This window comes from Triticum dicoccoides, chromosome 2A, assembly GCF_002162155.2.
Source record: "Triticum dicoccoides isolate Atlit2015 ecotype Zavitan chromosome 2A, WEW_v2.0, whole genome shotgun sequence".
In the NCBI taxonomy this organism is placed as follows: domain Eukaryota; kingdom Viridiplantae; phylum Streptophyta; class Magnoliopsida; order Poales; family Poaceae; genus Triticum; species Triticum dicoccoides.
In genome coordinates, this window is record NC_041382.1 from 451,372,011 (window position 1) to 451,389,406 (window position 17,396).

Here is a 17,396-nt window from a genome sequence, read left to right on the forward strand (position 1 = left end):
TATATATATATATATATATATATATATATATATATATATATATATATATATATATATATATATATATATATATATATATACTCCCTCCGTCTAGGTGAATAAGTCGTATTAGAAGGTGCATCACGACCTAGGTGCAAGCATATTGGTGGAAAAGAAGAATATTTCTCTCTTCTAAACACAACATTTAATCACAGCAGTTAAGAGGATGCCTTATTAGCTACCCATGCAGGCCATTGTAATTCATAGCATGCAAAGTGCTTTTATTTCTTGCCTAATAACCGCATGGACGTGCTGCATGCATTGGTCCTTGCCCGAGCAAAAAAAAGGGAGGAAAGGGGTTTCCACGGGAGACAACGAGGCAGAGGTGGAAGCGCTCGCTGGAGTTATTTATTTTGCTTCCCCCTGGTTTCCTGACATCACGGTCCCACACCATTGTCAACCTATGTAGTACTAGTCAATAAACGAGAGAATTGCACAAGAAGCGGCCGACAGCTGGGACCAAGCAGCTCGAGCAGTATTTGTGTTTTTGAGGTGTGAGCACTGCAGAGTTTTTCGATGTTTAGCCCAGATATTAATTTTTCTCCTCTGAACAACAACGAAAACATCGCTGCAGGTATTAACTCGGCGGGCTGTGGCCCGTCTAGCCCAGGCCAGATATCCAGCCCAGATATTAATTTTTTTTCAAGCTGAAAATGGCTAGCCCAGCTATACTTTTTTTAGGAATACCCACGCAAGGTCAAGTTGTTATTCTCCGCCCCGCTGGGCTGCATATCTTTCCTAGGAGGGATGCATTAGGCTTAACAAGAAAATAGGCTTTAAGAAATAATAAATGGGATGTAATTATAAAAACTGGGGAGTAACTATAAAAATGCACCAAACACGTGATTACTTTATAAAATATTATTTTTGGATATTGAAAATTTTAATTTCATTAATTGTTGCGAGCGCAATGTTTCGTTGGATTTTTACGTAATATAAATTTATATTGAAATTGTATTTAATTTGACTAGAAATTTCGGGATAAAAATATTTCGGATCCCATCAAAATGTGGGAAATTTTATTGAATTCTGTTTTGAACGGTTGGTTGAAATGGGTTGTACTTTTAACAAACTGTAATGGGCTGTAGTAAATTCCATTAGAATTCAAAAATGGGCTACACATTCTTACAAATCTCAAATGGGCTATAAGTTCTCTGCCACACACTTCTGGCCTTACTAAGTTGACGTGCCCTCTAAAAAAACAGAGTTGACGCGTATGCAAGGCTTTGTCAACTTATAGTCAACACACGGTTCTAGCAGCAGTGGCCGTTGGATGTCCATCCAACGGATGTCGTGCTTCTTCTTCAATCTCGGATATTCTAGCTTCACCCGCCCAAAAAATGACTCCTCCCCCTGGCATCTGGGGCGCACCGTTTCGGAAGCTGACATGTGGGCCTACTAAGTTGACGTACCAAGGGCTTTGTCAACTTAGTCAATATAAACGATTCTAGCTGCAGTGACCATACGATGTCCATCCAACGGCTGTAGTGCTTCTTCAACCTCTGGTCTTCTTGCTCCAGCCGCCCAAAGCAGCGCCGGTCGTGCCGCCTGCTCCTGCCTCCCGTGGTCGGCTGTGCTGCCGTGGAGGCCTCACCGCCCCCTACTATTCCCACCGCTGGCCAGGCCCTGTGGCGACGGCAACCTCACACCGCAGCCGAACGAGTGAACCCTCATACTCCTCTCCGCGTGGGCATCCACTGTCGCGTCTTCACCGGCTCCGCGTCGTCCCCTTCCTAGGCCTCGCCGTCGTCCACCACCCTGGTGCTCTCGGCGCGGCATGGTCAACATGGAAGGAACGACTTCCATTGGACGTGGACTATACGTGGAGAGGCTGATAGCTGGGTCCACGGCGGCAGCAAGGAAGTGCCTCCTTATTACGCGGAAAATAATGACTCCTCCACCTGACAGTAGGGACCCACCGAACGGGCCACCAGTATTTTGCGAAAAAAATCGTTTCCCCCTGACTGCTGGGACCCACCAGATGGGCCACCGTATTTCGCGAAAAAAAACGTTCCCCCCGCTGTCAGCTCGGACCCACCGGAAGTGCCTCCTTATTACGCACAAAAAAATGAATACTCCCCCGGCTAGCTGGGACCCACCTTGCTGGGAGGCTTACTTGTGGGCCTACTAAGTTGACGGGGACGAAGGGCTTTGTCAACTTAGTCAATATGAACGATTCTAACTCCAGTGACCGTACGATGTCCATCCAACGGCCGTAGTGCTTCTTCAAGATCTGGTCTTCTTGCTCTAGTCGCCTAAAGCAGCGCCGATCGTGCCGCATGCTCCTGCCTCCCGTGGCCGGCTGTGCTGCCGCAGAGGCCTCACCGCCCCCTACTATTCCCACCGCTGGCCAGGCCCTGCGGCAACGGCAGCCTCACACCGCAGCCGAACCAGTGAACCCTCGTAGTCCTGTCCGCGCGGGCTTCCACTGCCGCATCGTCCCCTTCCTAGGCCTCGTCGTCGTCCACCGCCGTGGTGCTCTCCGCGCGGCATGGTCAACATGGTCAAGGAACGACTTCCATCGGAAGAGTACTGTACGTGGAGAGGCTGATAGTTGGGTCCACGGCCACAACACAGTTTTTTTGTGATTTGCCAAGTAAGTCGCTTTGTCAGGCCTGTTGGGCTGTAAATCTTTCAAGACGAGGAGAGCTTTCATTCGGCTGGCCGAGAAAATGGCACATGAGTAATGAGAAATGGGCTGTACATTTTTAAAACACATCAAACCGGTAATTAGTTTCAAATATCTTTTTTCATCTCAAGATTTTAAATTACATTAATTTTTATGCATGGAGAATTTGTTGGATTTTATATTGATATACATTTATTTTTAAAATCAGTTTGAATGTGAGTCAAAATTTTGGGATTAAAAACAGTTCGGACCGCACCGAAATATGCAAAATTTCGTATAATTTTTTAACCGTTGCCACAATATGGGCTGTAATGCTAACAAAAAGAATATGGGCTCCAAAAAAACCTTAAGAATTAGCAAATGGGCTGTAAATTATTAGAAATAATGGCAGATGGGCTGTATGTTGTTTTCCACAGATTTGAGGCTTTCCTAAAAAAGGTTGACGCACAAGCACTGACCGTTGGATGTCCATCCAACGGCCGTCGTGCTTCTTCAATCTCTGCTCTTCCTGCTCCAGCCGCTCAAACAAGCGCCGGCGGGACTGCCTACTCCCTCCTCCTCGCGGCCGGCTGTGCTGCCGCGCAGGCCTCACCGCCCGACCGTACTCCCATCGCTGGCCTAGCCATCCCTCTACTCACCCACACCTGCTGTTATTCTCCGGTGACGACAGATGAACCGGTAAACCCTCGTACAGTCGTACTCCCCTCCGCATGGGAAACAACTATCGAGTCTTTCCTGCCTCCGTGTCGTCCCCTTCCCAGGCCTCGCCGTCGTCCACCGCCCTGGTGCTCTCTGCGCGGCATGGTCAACGTGGTCAAGGAACAACTTCGATCGGACGTGGACTGTACGTGGAGAGGCTAACAGCTGGGTCCACGGCCGCAGCAAGGAAGTGCCTCCTTATTACGCGGAAAATAATGATTCCTCCACCTGACAGCTGGGACCCACCAGCTACATCTTCGCACGCAAGGAAGTGTGTCTGGGCAAAAAAATGATTCGCCCCCTGACTGTTGGGACCCACCACTACATCTTCGCAGGCAAGGAAGTGCATGACAGTCGGGACCCACCTGGTCGAAGCGTACGTAGCATTGTCATTCTGGTCGCGAACGTGTATGTACATACTGGTCGTAGTAGAGGCGCGCACTTGTCGTAGTAGAGGCGCGCACGTAGCATGTACACATACGTACAACGGCCAGGATGCAAGAAAGAAAATACGGCCACGTATGTGTACATATGGGCGGGGTCTCAAACGCCTACTCGCGCATACATACGGCCAGGGCTCGTATACATGGCTGGGTCGGAACGGAGAAACAGCATTGTCGTCGTGTTCATGGGGAGGCAACGGAATGCGTCGTGTTCATGGGGAGGCAACGGAATGCGTCGTGTTCATTAGGAGGGCTTGGACGGAATAGGCGATGGAAACGAGGCCTGGCGTACCGCAGAACGGAGGAAACATCCTTGTGTTCGACCGGCCACGTTCTAAATGGGATCCTGTTCATCGGGAGGGGTCTGGCGTACTGCAAAACGGAGGAAACGGACCTCCTACGGTCGAAACGGGGGTCTTGTTGATCGGGAGGGGTGTGGCGTACCGCAAAACGGACGAAACGGACTTGTGTTGGAGCGCTACGGTCGAAACGGGGGTCCTGTTCATCGGGAGGGGTGTGGCGTACCACAAAACGGGACTCCACGGGATACTATTCATCTCCACCATCGACCCCCTCTAGCCTCCCCGAGCTACTGTTCATCCACCATCGACCTCCTCCAGCCTCCACCTGCGACTGTTCATCCACGGGCTCCTGTTCATCCAGCCTCCACCGCGCGCTACTCCACCGGCTACTGTTCAACCAGCCCTCTCCACGGGCTCCTGTTCAACCACCCCTCCACGGGCTATTGTTCATCCTGCCCTCCACCGTCTACTGTTCATCCTGCCCTCCACGGGGTGGTCCTGTTCATCCAGCCTTCCATGGGGTCCTGTTCATCCAGCCCCAACCGGCTCGATCGATCGGGGTCCTGTTCATCCAGAGGCAACACCACGGGGTCCTGTTCATCCACCCCCACCGAAAACTGTTCATCCACCCCCCCCCCCACACAACGCTCACTGTTCATCCAGAGGTAGCATCGATCGGCTTCAATTAGCAGTAGTAGCGAAGGAATCGCTCGATCGGGTTCAGTTAATACCATCGATCGATCGCTCGGGTTCAGTAACGCGTAGCCTGCAGTGCAATCGCTCGGGTTCAGTTAGAGCCCAACGCCTCGCTCGGGTTCAGTTAGAGCCAACGCCTCGCACACACGCGCGGACGTGTATGAGAGAAACGCGCATCGCTCGGCCCCTGACCTCCCACCGTAATCGGGAACTCCCCGAAATTTTCCTCCCCCTCACTTCTACCACGGTTTTTTCCGTCATGGACGGCCCAAAGAATGTCATGCAGCTGCGTCTCCGGCCCGACCAGGACGAAAAGCCCATTTTCTGTCATGATTTTTTTGTCATAGAAGTAGGAGCCCACCACATCTATGATGATACCGGGTTTTGTCACAATTATCGTCATAGAAGTGTCATATGTATGACAGAAAAAAAATCGTTCGGCCCAAAATGTCACGGATGTGTCTTTTTTTGTAGTGTATAAGCGCTCTCATGAGCAAACAACAACAGTATCAGGAAATGGTCCACCACTTCTAGGCCAGATTCCTTCTTGTCAAAGACAAGATTAAAGATTGCCGCGACAAGGAAGCAATCTCAGCATTCCGCAACAATTGCATGGACGAAGGAATCCTCAACACCATCAACCGCCGTCGCATACTACAGTTTGCTGACTTGGCAACTATCGTACAGAAGTACAGCGCAATGGAAAGCGCCTGGAAAATTCAGGCAGCCCGATGGGAACCATCGGTCCCCACTCAATCCCTCATTCAGGCGAAAAGGGCACACCCTTGCAACACGCCCTGTCCAATAGTAAAGAATATAAGTCTAGTACGAGGCGCGGAACTATTCTGGAAGGATGGCTCGATGGGCCATGCAAAATACACGCAACACCGGATAACATACCAACACATAGCCTTAGAGCATGTTGGATACTCCGGCAAGTGGCCAAGAGCGGCGAGGATATCCTCACCAAGAATACCCCAGAACAACACCGCCCAGAAGACGACGACCCCAAAGTACTGACGGTATTCGAGACATTCGCCTCAAACAATAGGCGCAAAAGGGCACTCCACGGACTCGCTGAAGTTTGTCAAATAGCAGCAATAAACCCTTGGAACGACACGGCTATAACTTTCAATGCCGGTGACGAACCAAAATACAGGACAGTCCGAGCACCATCCGCCTTGGTCCTCAGTCCAATCGTGGACGACTTTCGGCTCACCAAGGTTCTCATGGACGGCAGCAGTGGACTAAACCTCATCTATGAAGATACACTCCACAAAATGGAAATAGACAGGAGCCGCATCGAGCAAAGCAGCACGACCTTCCGAGGAATCATTCCCAGACGGGAGGCGCGGTGTGCGGGAAAAATAACACTCGACGTGGTATTTGGCACGCCGGAGAATTATTGGTCAGAAGAAATAACCTTCCAAGTGGCCCCTTTCAATAGCAGATATCATGCCCTCCTGGGCCGAGAGGCATTTACACGCTTCCAAGTTGTACCTCATTACAGTTACATGAAGCTTAAGATGCCCGGGCCCAATGGCATAATCACTCTCGCCAGTGATCTAGACATAGCACTCCGCGCCAAAAATAAAACTGCATCCCTGGCCCTTGAGGCATTATCTGAAGCCCTCACGACCGAAGAATTAACCGCACTGCGCTCCACGGTGGACAAAGATGATGTAATCTTAGACAAACGCCCCAAATCCACCTCCTTCAAGCCAGCGGAAGAAATAGTCAAATTCCAGGTCCATCCAACACACCCCAAGAAGACAACATCTATTGGGGCACCGCTAGACCCAACGGTCGACACTGCGCTACGGGATTTTCTTCACGAAAATTGGGATATATTCGCCTGGCACCCCTATTGTAACGCCCTCGATGCGGCTATATCATGTCGCAAGTTAGGCAATCATCACAACATCCCATGTAAGATAGATAATAAAAGGGGAGATATAGCCGCATCGAGGGCGTTACACCTATGACATGTCAGGAATCCCACACGAGTTGGCCGAACACAGCCTCAACATATTAAAGGGATACAAACCGGTCAAACAAACACTGCGGCGCTTTTCCGAACCCAAATGTCAAGCCATGGGAGAGGAGCTAGCCAAGCTAATCGAGGCCAGATTCATTAGATAAATAAAACATCCAGACTGGCTGGCAAACCTGGTGATGGTACCAAAGAAGGATAAATCATGGCGCATGTGCGTCGCTTTTAAAGACCTCAATAAGGCTTGCCCTAAGGATCCCTTCCCCCTCCCCTGCATTGATCAAATCATTGATGCCACCGCAGGACACGACTCACTGTGTTTCCTCGACGCATATTCCGGATACCATCAAATCAAAATGGAGTCCGACCAAGCTGCAACAGCATTCATCACCCCATATGGGCCATTCTGCTTCAACACCATGCCCTTCGGGCTCAAGAACACCGGCACCACCTACCAACGCATGATCCAAAAATGCCTGGAGAAACAGATCGGAAAGACAGTTGAAGCCTATGTGGACGACGTCGTAGTCAAGACAAGGCACGTCGAAACACTAATAGATGACCTACGTCTCACATTTGACAACCTCTGCGCATATGACATTAAGCTCAATCTGAAACATTGTATGTAATATCAAATGGAAGGAGCTCAATGGCCCATTTGGCAATCCGACCTGTGGCAATATCTCAAATAAAGGGAGACTTTGATGCCAAAGATCCAAAGATGGCAGCTTATCGTAATGTCGTCCTAAAAATGCCGGCTCGGTTCGAGGGGCTCGAGTTCTTGCTCGTATCGGCGCCAAGCATGACCCCGTCCCATCTAATATCTTTCTAGAAAGGCTTTTTAAGCCATCCGTGGTGTTTCAGGGGGAAAGCGGCGACACTAGTCCGGATCTGAACACAACCCCAGATTCCGAACCCACCGATATCATCAGAGGCTCAGCCACCAAAATAACACCGTCGGCCCATCTCATTATGGCAGTCATTGCCCCATGGACCGAACCCTTCTTGGCCTACCTTAATAGGAAGGAACTTCCTGAGGATCAGAATGAGGCCCACCGCATTGTCCGGTGTTCAAAGGCCTACAAGGTTCACGATGGAGAGCTCTATAAGAAAAGCACTACCGAAGTCCTCCAAAGATGTATCTCCGAGGAGGAGGGGCGACAACACTTGGCTAAGATTCATGTCGGTCTCGGCGGGCTCCACGCTGCAGCTCGGGCCCTTGTTAGCAAGGCCTTCTGTACAGGGTTTTATTGGCCGACGGCCCGAGCAGATGCATAGGACCTTGTCCAAAGATGCGTCGGATGCCAACTCTTCGCCAACCAAAGCCATATGCCCTCCACCGCCCTACAAACAATCCCCATAACTTGGCCTTTTGCGGTCTGGGGACTAGATATGGTTGGACCCCTTAAAGGAGGAAGCCATAAGAAAAAATATCTGTTGGTCATGGTGGATAAATTCACTAAGTGGATAGAGGCCAAACCAGTTAAAACGGCCAAGTCTGGGCCGGTGATAGAATTCATATACGGCGTCATACACCTTTATGGTGTTCCACACAGCATCATCACTGATAACGGCTCCAACTTCACAGCTAACGAAGTGAAAAACTGGTGCGCTAAACTGGGCATCAAGCTCGATAACGCCTCGGTCTATCATCCGCAGACAAATGGACAAGTCGAACGAGCCAATGGTCTTATTATGAGTGGCATCAAGCCTAGACTAGTGCGGTCTTTGAAAGAATCAGACAAGCACTGGGTTGAGGAGCTTGACTCCGTACTCTGGGGGCCGCGGACCACGCCCAATTGCACTACCGGATACACACCATTCTTCATGGTGTACGGTGCAGAGGCAGTGTTACCCTGCGACATTATTCATGACTCACCTCGAGTGTGCATGTACAAAGAGAGAGAGGCCGAGCTAGATCGGCAGGATAGCTTAGATGTCCTGGAGGAAGAGCTCGACGTCGCAAAAGCCCGTTCTGCATTTTATCAACAGCAGGATCGCAGGTATCCAAATAGAGAACTGTGGGCCAAGACTTATAATGTTGGCAAACTCATTCTATGCCTGTCGGAGAAGAAAAAGGACAAGCTCAAGCCCAAGTGGGAGGGTCCCTTCATCATTGACGAAGTTCTCACCGGAGGAGCGTACCGCTTGCGTGATGCGTCAGACAATCGCTTAGAGCCGAACCCCTGGAACGCGGCCAGACTCCGACGATTCTATGCCTAGCGCCAAACCCTGTGTTCGTCTCCTTCTTCCTGTTGTTTCCATTATTTTTTTTTCTCTCTTCATTTTTTCTCTTTAGCTTTAAAGCTTTCGAGCGGTTAGACTGTGCACCCCTGATGCACACATCTTCAAATATGTATGTCTATTATACCTGGGGGGCTTCTTGTACAGAAGCTTGCTATTATTCTCCGAGCATCAAGCTCATTACATATGCATTTTTCCCATATGTACCTTTTCATTGCCATTATATGCATCGATATGACTTAAGTTTTGGCCAAGCTGGGTTGCCTGGCTCCTCTGCTTATTGCCTACATTCCCGTTAGTTTGGCTAGGGCATAAAGGGAGCACCTCTGCGATTGTTACTGCCGGGTCATCCGGATGTGTACCTCAGACTGGGTGAAGCCAAAAGCTAGCATTCTTAAGGGAATATTCGGTCGGTGAATTAAAGATGTTTCCACATTCACTCCACCGTGAACCACCAGAAGTTACTTATACTGCGATTTTTCAAGCACAGTTCGGACATGCACATGAAACACATGCACACCCAGGGAAAGGAACCCTTAACGGAACTATTCTCTCTAGAAAATGTTTCTTACATAGTGTAATATAACATAACTAGCCGGATACAACTTATCTGTTCAAGCAACTATGACCCCTACGCCTGGCTTCCATGTATACCCCGGTCTATTCGGTCTGGTATTCGGAAACACTCCGCACCTTTGGGTCCCGAGGTTGAAGCGAAAAGGTCTGCCATGACAATCGTTTTACAATTCAGCTAGGATTTACATATATCAAGGAAAGTACATAGTCACTTAGACTCATAAATTTCCTCCTCTATACCATCCAACAGGCTATCTAACTTACAATCCTGTTGGGAATATCTGGCTGCTACTGCTACTTGGTCATATACCAAATTAAAGGGCACTTCTTTCCCATCTGACCCTAAAGTTCCGACCCGGTCCATGTGATTCGGATCAAGCTTGGTATACCGTGTTTTCACCATGGCCCAGGCCTCTCGAGCACCCTCCCGGCAGGCCGATATTTTCCATAATCGTATATGTAGCCGCGCTCCCTTGAATAGCTCTACAGGCTCCTCCATACTTCATATAGGGGAGGCGGATGGCCATAAGGCCTTAGAAACACTCCGCATTGCCTGTCGAGCTTGCTCGTGCATTTGCGACAGCCCTTGCAGTAGATCGTCCGACAATCCGGACACCTCCTCCTCGGGACGGCCTGTCAGCATACCTGCAAACATAACTTTGTCAGTTCCTTTCATCTACGAACTATTATAAGGAAAATTCGGCCACATACTGAATATGTTGCCGCGCAGCCTTTTGTTCTCCTTCATGGAGTCGGCCAGTTGGGCCCGTACATCTTTCAGATCCTCGCCCAATCGGGTATTCGAATCCTGGAGCTTGTTCTTCTCCAGCACGACTTTTGTGAGCACACGCTCGCCCGCGGCTAGCAGTTTCTTGGCTTCTCGTTCTCCGCCTTGGGCAGTTTTCAGTTGTTCTTGCAGTTAACCTAGTGATCCTAGTAAGAGGTGAGCAACCGTGTTAGCATTATTGGTACACCATTATGTTTTCTCAATGGAGGGAAACATTACCAGGAGACGCCTTCTTGGATTTCTCTAGTTCGGCACGGGCAGCAGTTAGCTGCGTCTGACACTTTTTTAGCTCCTGGGCTAGCAGGTCCTTCTCTGTAAGAACCTGGTTATACAACGATAATTAAATTAGTTGTACCAACTGCTTCAAGTCTCGGGGGCTACTGGCATATGGTTATCATATTCGAACAAAGTAAACTTACCCGCACATCTTTTAAATGCTGCTTGGTAGCTCTGTTAATCCCATCTCAAGCAGCTCGGATGTATGCATAAGCCGAGCTGAAGGCGTTAAAGGCCTCTCTTGAAAAGTTGGGGTCTTGTAAAACGGCCCTTCGGTGCCGATGATTCATGGCACTCTCCACTTCCGAGTTAGTGACAGATACATCATCCGAATCCTCGGGTGGAGGACAGTCCGGCATTACCCCCGTATCAGCCCCCGTCTTTATGGTAGGATCTGGATCCTGGATGTGGGAAGTATGACCGGTCGGCCCCCCGGATGTAGTCCGGCACACCTTTTTCCTGATACAGGATAAACAGAAAAGTCACAGTTGGATGTGACTGCCAAGGTGCATATGAGAAAATCCATACCTCTTTGATGAAGGCTCGGCTGTATCTTCATTTGCCTTCCTCTCTGAAGGCTTGCCCAGTGTGGGGGCCGCTCTCTTCGGAGATTCCCCTGGGGCAGCATGGCGCGCCGAACACCTCCCCTTTTGAGCACAGGACAGTGCGGTGGGTGAGGAAGAATGATGAAACTCTCTTGGACAAGGTATCTCCGGATTACTTACATGCAAAGCGGGAAGGAGACCGGGGTAGTCGGCGATGATGGGTACATCCGTACCATCATAGCTCGTCTGATAGAATATTCCATCCTCGAGCTCCACAAATATGTCTGGATCTTCTTCATGTCCAGGGTCAAGATCCCGGTTGCGATTCTCCGGCTGAGGGGCAGGGTCATGGATCCCCTCGACAGCCTTTTGCCATTCCTGTTATAAGCGGATAAGATACTTCCTGTCAAGAATGATTCAGGGACAGGAGTAAAATAGTGGAGTTAGAGCTTACCCAGCTAGGAGGATTATACCTGGAAAATCCGTCTCGATATTGGAGACGGGTGAACTCCTCCTTCTCCCCTTTATACAGTTCGGCCAATATTTTGGCCAGAGTGGCGGGGGTCTTTGGGCCCTTCCGACCGTAGCGTGAGGCGTCGTCTTCCCCGTTATAATGCCACATGGGCAACCCTTTGTATTGGAGTAGCTGGACCCCCGCGCTATGGAGATCGCCATTACCTCGACTATTGACAATCTAGACTAGGCAAGCATCTTAATCTTGCCCGGCAGCAGGCTCATCTCTGCACTATCCTCTTCCTCAAGGTTACGAGGACGCCAGCTATGGCATTTATTCAATGGAGCACTTGAAAACTCAGGGAGGCCCATACGGACGGGGTCGGGAAGAGCGACGTCGTCGATATAGAACCATTCGGAAGCTTTCTTCGGTGTGCCGGACAGGTATCCGGTCCTGACGATGCGCCACACTTCGGCTCCTCCCACTTCAAAAATTGACCCACCTTGATTACGAGGGACAAGGCAGAACAGTCTTCTCCATAAATCGAAATGGGCCTCGCAGCCCAGGAATAGCTCGCATAGAGCGACATAACCCTTGATATGAAGGATAGAGGCGGGAGTGAGACTGTGCAGTTGGAGGCCGTAGTACTCCAGCAGACCTTGGAGGAAGGGATGGATCGGAAATTCGACACCTTTTATCAAGAAGGGGACAAAGCATACTCGTTCTCCCCTAGACGGATGGGGTAAGTTCTCCGCTTGAGCCCCGCCATTCAAGGACGTCATCCTTGCTCCCACAGGGACCAAATCCGCATGGGGGGAGAAAGCCCAGTGTTTGCAGCTTCACCAACTGACTGTGAGAAACTGAACATCTCTCACAATCCCCCTTTTCGGAGTTGTGGGGATGAGAGGAAGAGCTGGGAGCGTTAGCCATGTTGGGGTGGTTCTGCTCTGTAAGCTCTGAGGGTTTCTTCCGTGAGATTTGGAGGGGATCTGAGATCTATTCTCTTTAAATAGGCACCTTTCTGGTACGGTAAGGGTGGTATATGCAAGAATACCCTGACCTCTCGCATTCGCTCGACACATGGAAACTGAATTTGTTGATGCACAGAAGCCGAGGGGTACAACATTAAATGGAAGGCCGAACACACTACTTCGAAGTCATCAATGGAGGAACCCGCCTTGCAATGCCAAAGACAATCTATGCACCGAACACCTCGTCATTGAAGACTGGTTTGGGGGCTACTGAGGGAGTCCTGGACTAAGGGGTCCTCGAGCGTGCGGCTTGTTAGCCATGGGTCGGACTGATGGGCTGTGAAGATATGAAGACCGAAGACTTCACTCGTGTCCGGATGGGACTCTCCTTGGCGTGGAAGGCAAGCTTGGTGATCAAATAGGTAGATTCCTTTCTTTGTAACTGACCTTGTGTAAACCCTAGATCCTCCCGGTGTCTATATAAACCGGAGGACTTAGTCCGGAGAGGAGACAATCATTACCATATTCATACATGCTAGGCTTTTAGGGTTTTAGCCATCTCGATCTCGTGGTAGATCAACTCTTGTAATACTCATATTCATCACGATCCATCAAGCAGGAAGTAGGGTATTACCTCCATAGAGAGGGCCCGAACCTGGGTAAACCTCGTGTCCCCTGTCTCCTGTTACCATCGACCTTAGACGCACAGTTCGGGACCCCCTACCCGAGATCCGCCGGTTTTGACACCGATAAGAGGGGTCGGCCCCCCACCCAATTAGGATTGGGCTTGGGGGGCGCCCTCCACCTGGCTGCCTCCTCATCTCTCCCACTAAGGCCCAATAAGGCACATTGACTCCCCAAGGGGTTCCGGTAACCCCCCGGTACTCCGGTAATGCCCGAACTCATCCTGAACCATTCTGATGTCCAAACATAGCCTTCCAATATATCTATCTTTATGTCTCAACCATTTCGAGACTCCTCGTCATGTCCGTGATCATATCCGGGACTCCGAACTACCTTCGGTACATCAAAACACATAAACTCGTAATATCGATCGTCACCGAATGTTAAGCGTGCGGACCCTACAGGTTCGAGAACAATGTAGACATGACCGAGACTCATTTCTGGTCAATAACCAATAGTAGAACCTGGATGCTCATATTGGTTCCTACATAATCTACGAAGATCTTTATCAATCAAACCACATAACAACATACGTTGTTCCCTTTGTCATCGGTATGTTACTTGCCCAAGATTCGATCGTCGGTATCTCAATACCTAGTTCAATATCATTACCGGCAAGTCTCTTCACTCGTTTCGTAATGCAACATCCCATAACTAACTCATTAGTCACATTGCTTGCAAGGCTTATAGTGATGTGCATTACCGAGAGGGCCCAGAGATACCTCTTCGATACACGGAGTGACAAATCCTAATCTTGATCTATGCCAACTCAACAAACACCATCGGAGACACCTGTAAAGAATCTTTATAGTCACCCAATCATGTTGTGACATTTGATAGCACATTAAGTGTTCCTCCGGTATTCGGGAGTTGCATAATCTCATAGTAATAGGAACATGTATAAGTTATGGAGAAAGCAATAGCAATAAACTAAACGATCAAAGTGCTAAGCTAACGGATGGGTCAAGTCAATCACATCATTCTCTAATGATGTGATCCTCTTAATCAAATGACAACTCATGTCTATGGTTAGGAAACTTAACCATCTTTGATTAACGAGCTAGTCAAGTAGAGGCATACTAGTGACACTCAGTTTGTCTATGTATTCACACATGTACTAAGTTTCTGGTTAATACAATTCTAGCATGAATAATAAACATTTATCATGATATAAGGAAATATAAGTAACAACTTTATTATTGCCTCTAGGGCATATTTCCTTCAGTCTCCCACTTGCACTAGAGTCAATAATCTAGATTACATAGTAATGATTCTAACACCCATGGAGTCTTGGTGTTGATCATGTTTTCCTCGTAAGAGAAGCTTAGTCAACGGGTCTGCAACATTCAGATCCGTATGTATCTTGCAAATCTCTATGTCTCTCTCCTTGACTTGACCGTGGATGGATTTGAAGCGTCTCTTGATGTGCTTGGTTCTCTTGTGAAATCTGGATTCCTTTGCCAAGGCAATTGCACCAGTATTGTCACAAAAGATTTTCATTGGACCCGATGCACTAGGTATGACACCTAGATCGGATATGAACTCCTTCATCCAGACTCCTTCATTTTCTGCTTCCAAAACAGATATGTACTCCAGTTCACACGTAGATCCCTCCATGATGCTCTGCTTGGAACTGCACCAACTGACAGCTCCACCATTCAATAAAAATATGTGTCCGGTTTGTGACTTAGAGTCATCCAGATGAGTGTCAAAGATTGCATGGATGTAACCGTTTACGACGAGCTCTTTGTCACCTTCATAAACGAGAAACATGTCCTTAGTCCTTTTTAGGTATTTTAGGATGTTCTTGACCATTGTCTAGTGACCCACTCCTGGATTACTTTGGTACCTGTAGCAACCAGACCTCAAACAGTCTGATCTCTATGCATTAGTGTCATCCCTGGATCGGTAATGCTGACACGCACAGTACTTGAAGGATTTATAAAAATGTAGCAATTACACACTTGTTACATCGAATGTCCCAAAAGAGAACGTATTACTATAAATATGGCTTAAGGCCATCTAATACGATAACAACGGAAGGCTTGGAAGATAAAGTGAGTCCATCAACTCCAACGGCATCACTGAGTGAAAGACCACGACCTAAGGCTCCTTACTCATCGTCTGAAAAGTCTGCAACATGATACGTTGCAGCCCGAAAACGGGTCATCGCATGGAATATGCTGGCAATGTAACACAAGAGAGTAATGAATAGAATAATCCTATCACTACATGCATATATGGCTGGTGGAGGCTGTATGGTTAATAAGTTTTTGCAAAAAGCCAATTTTTCCCTACAACAAAGGAATATATTTTATTTAACTATCATGGTGGTTGTTAAACATTGAGAATGGTAAACCCCATCTCAATCCCAATTAAAAGGTATAATAATAACCCAATCAAATTTTATAATAAGAGTGTTGATATCCACATGATAATCCACGAACTAGATACTCAAGATGTCCATAACCGGAGACACGGCTAACCATAATTAATTTATAAACTCTATAGAGGTTTGCGCACTTTCCCCACAAGACTCGATCTCCTCCGTTGGATTTCTCGCACTTCATGATGTTTGAGAAACATATGACCGAGACACAGTCTTTCAGAAGCGTTAGCACCTTACGAAGGGTAGACAGTACCACCTACATCCCCTACATCTGCTAGTCTACCACTGTAAGAGTTCACACGACTTAATCAACTATGCCAGAGCCCATACTGGCTTGTGGCTACACACGGAAGTTTCTAGCATGAAAAATCTCATGATCCCTTTGAGCCTGGGTGGCAGTCCATAGGAGAATCACACGGTACCCAGGGATTTCCAAAAAAATACAGGCAATCACTGGATTTGCCCAGGTGCCTCAGTTCACCCAGATGTGTATTAAAGTTGCCACCTTAAGTTAACCATTAATTAAGAATACTCACATCTGTCATGAATACACTCAAACCCATCCATGTCTACGAGCATAGCATAGCAATATAAGCAACGTAGAAGTAACTCCCAAGGGTTTGATAATAAAACAGGTGATAGGTTCTACCTCATCATCTACTTCCCAATACCCACATGTTATCAATCCTACTCATGCAATGTTTGAGGGTTGAAACTAATGCATAAAAACTGGGTAATGAAAAGTATGATCAAAGTGTTACTTGCCTTGTTGATGATCCGCGAAACCTAGAGACTCGTAGTAGCACGCTTCACACTCCGGGTACTCTATCGCAATCAAACAAGCATACAATAAGCAATCAAGCAAGGGCACGGGTAAAACTCAAATACGATATCTAACCAGAAAGTTCAACTTAAGAACTCCGGTTTGCAAAAAGAATCAAATCAAACAAAGCAACAAAACTCAAACGGCGAAAGAAACAAGCTTCGTTTACTAATCTGGTCTAAAGTCAAATTTTACAGTAGCAAAAACGCATTTAAGTTGGTTAAACAGAAAGAGGGCTCCGATACGAAACTCTAGGCGCTTGAATTGCCTGATTCCGATAAACGAGCAAAAGGTAAACTAAAACGAAAATCAGATCAGAAATCACGATCGAAAAATAATCGCGGAAAATCCGACAAAAAGAAAAATAGATGAACATGCTAACAAACGAACGTTCATTATCTGCGGCTAACGGACGAAAACCGTTCGTTAAAACGAACGTACGGACAAACGTCCGCTAAATAACTAAACCGAAAAAAACCGAACTGAAACTAAAAAAACGGATCTAGGGATTCGGAAAAAACCGATCGGTTTTCTTGCGAAAACCGAGGATGGCGGCGGCTACCTCCGACGGATCCGGCGAGATAGCGGTGGCGGTGCGGCTCCGGTGCGGCGACATGGGGCGGCGGGGCGTGGCGGCGGCGGCGCGTGGCGGCGTGTTAGGGTTTGGGTGGCGGGGCTGGTGGGGTTCGGCGGCGGCTGGGCCTTGAGGCAGCTCGGGGTTGCGGCTTATAAAGCCCCCCCCCCCAGGCGGAGTCCTGCTCGGGTACGGCCCGGAGTCGGTTTTCTCTTTTCTTTTTTTGAAAATATCCTGACGTGTGGAAAAAGAAATAAAAGAAATATTAAACG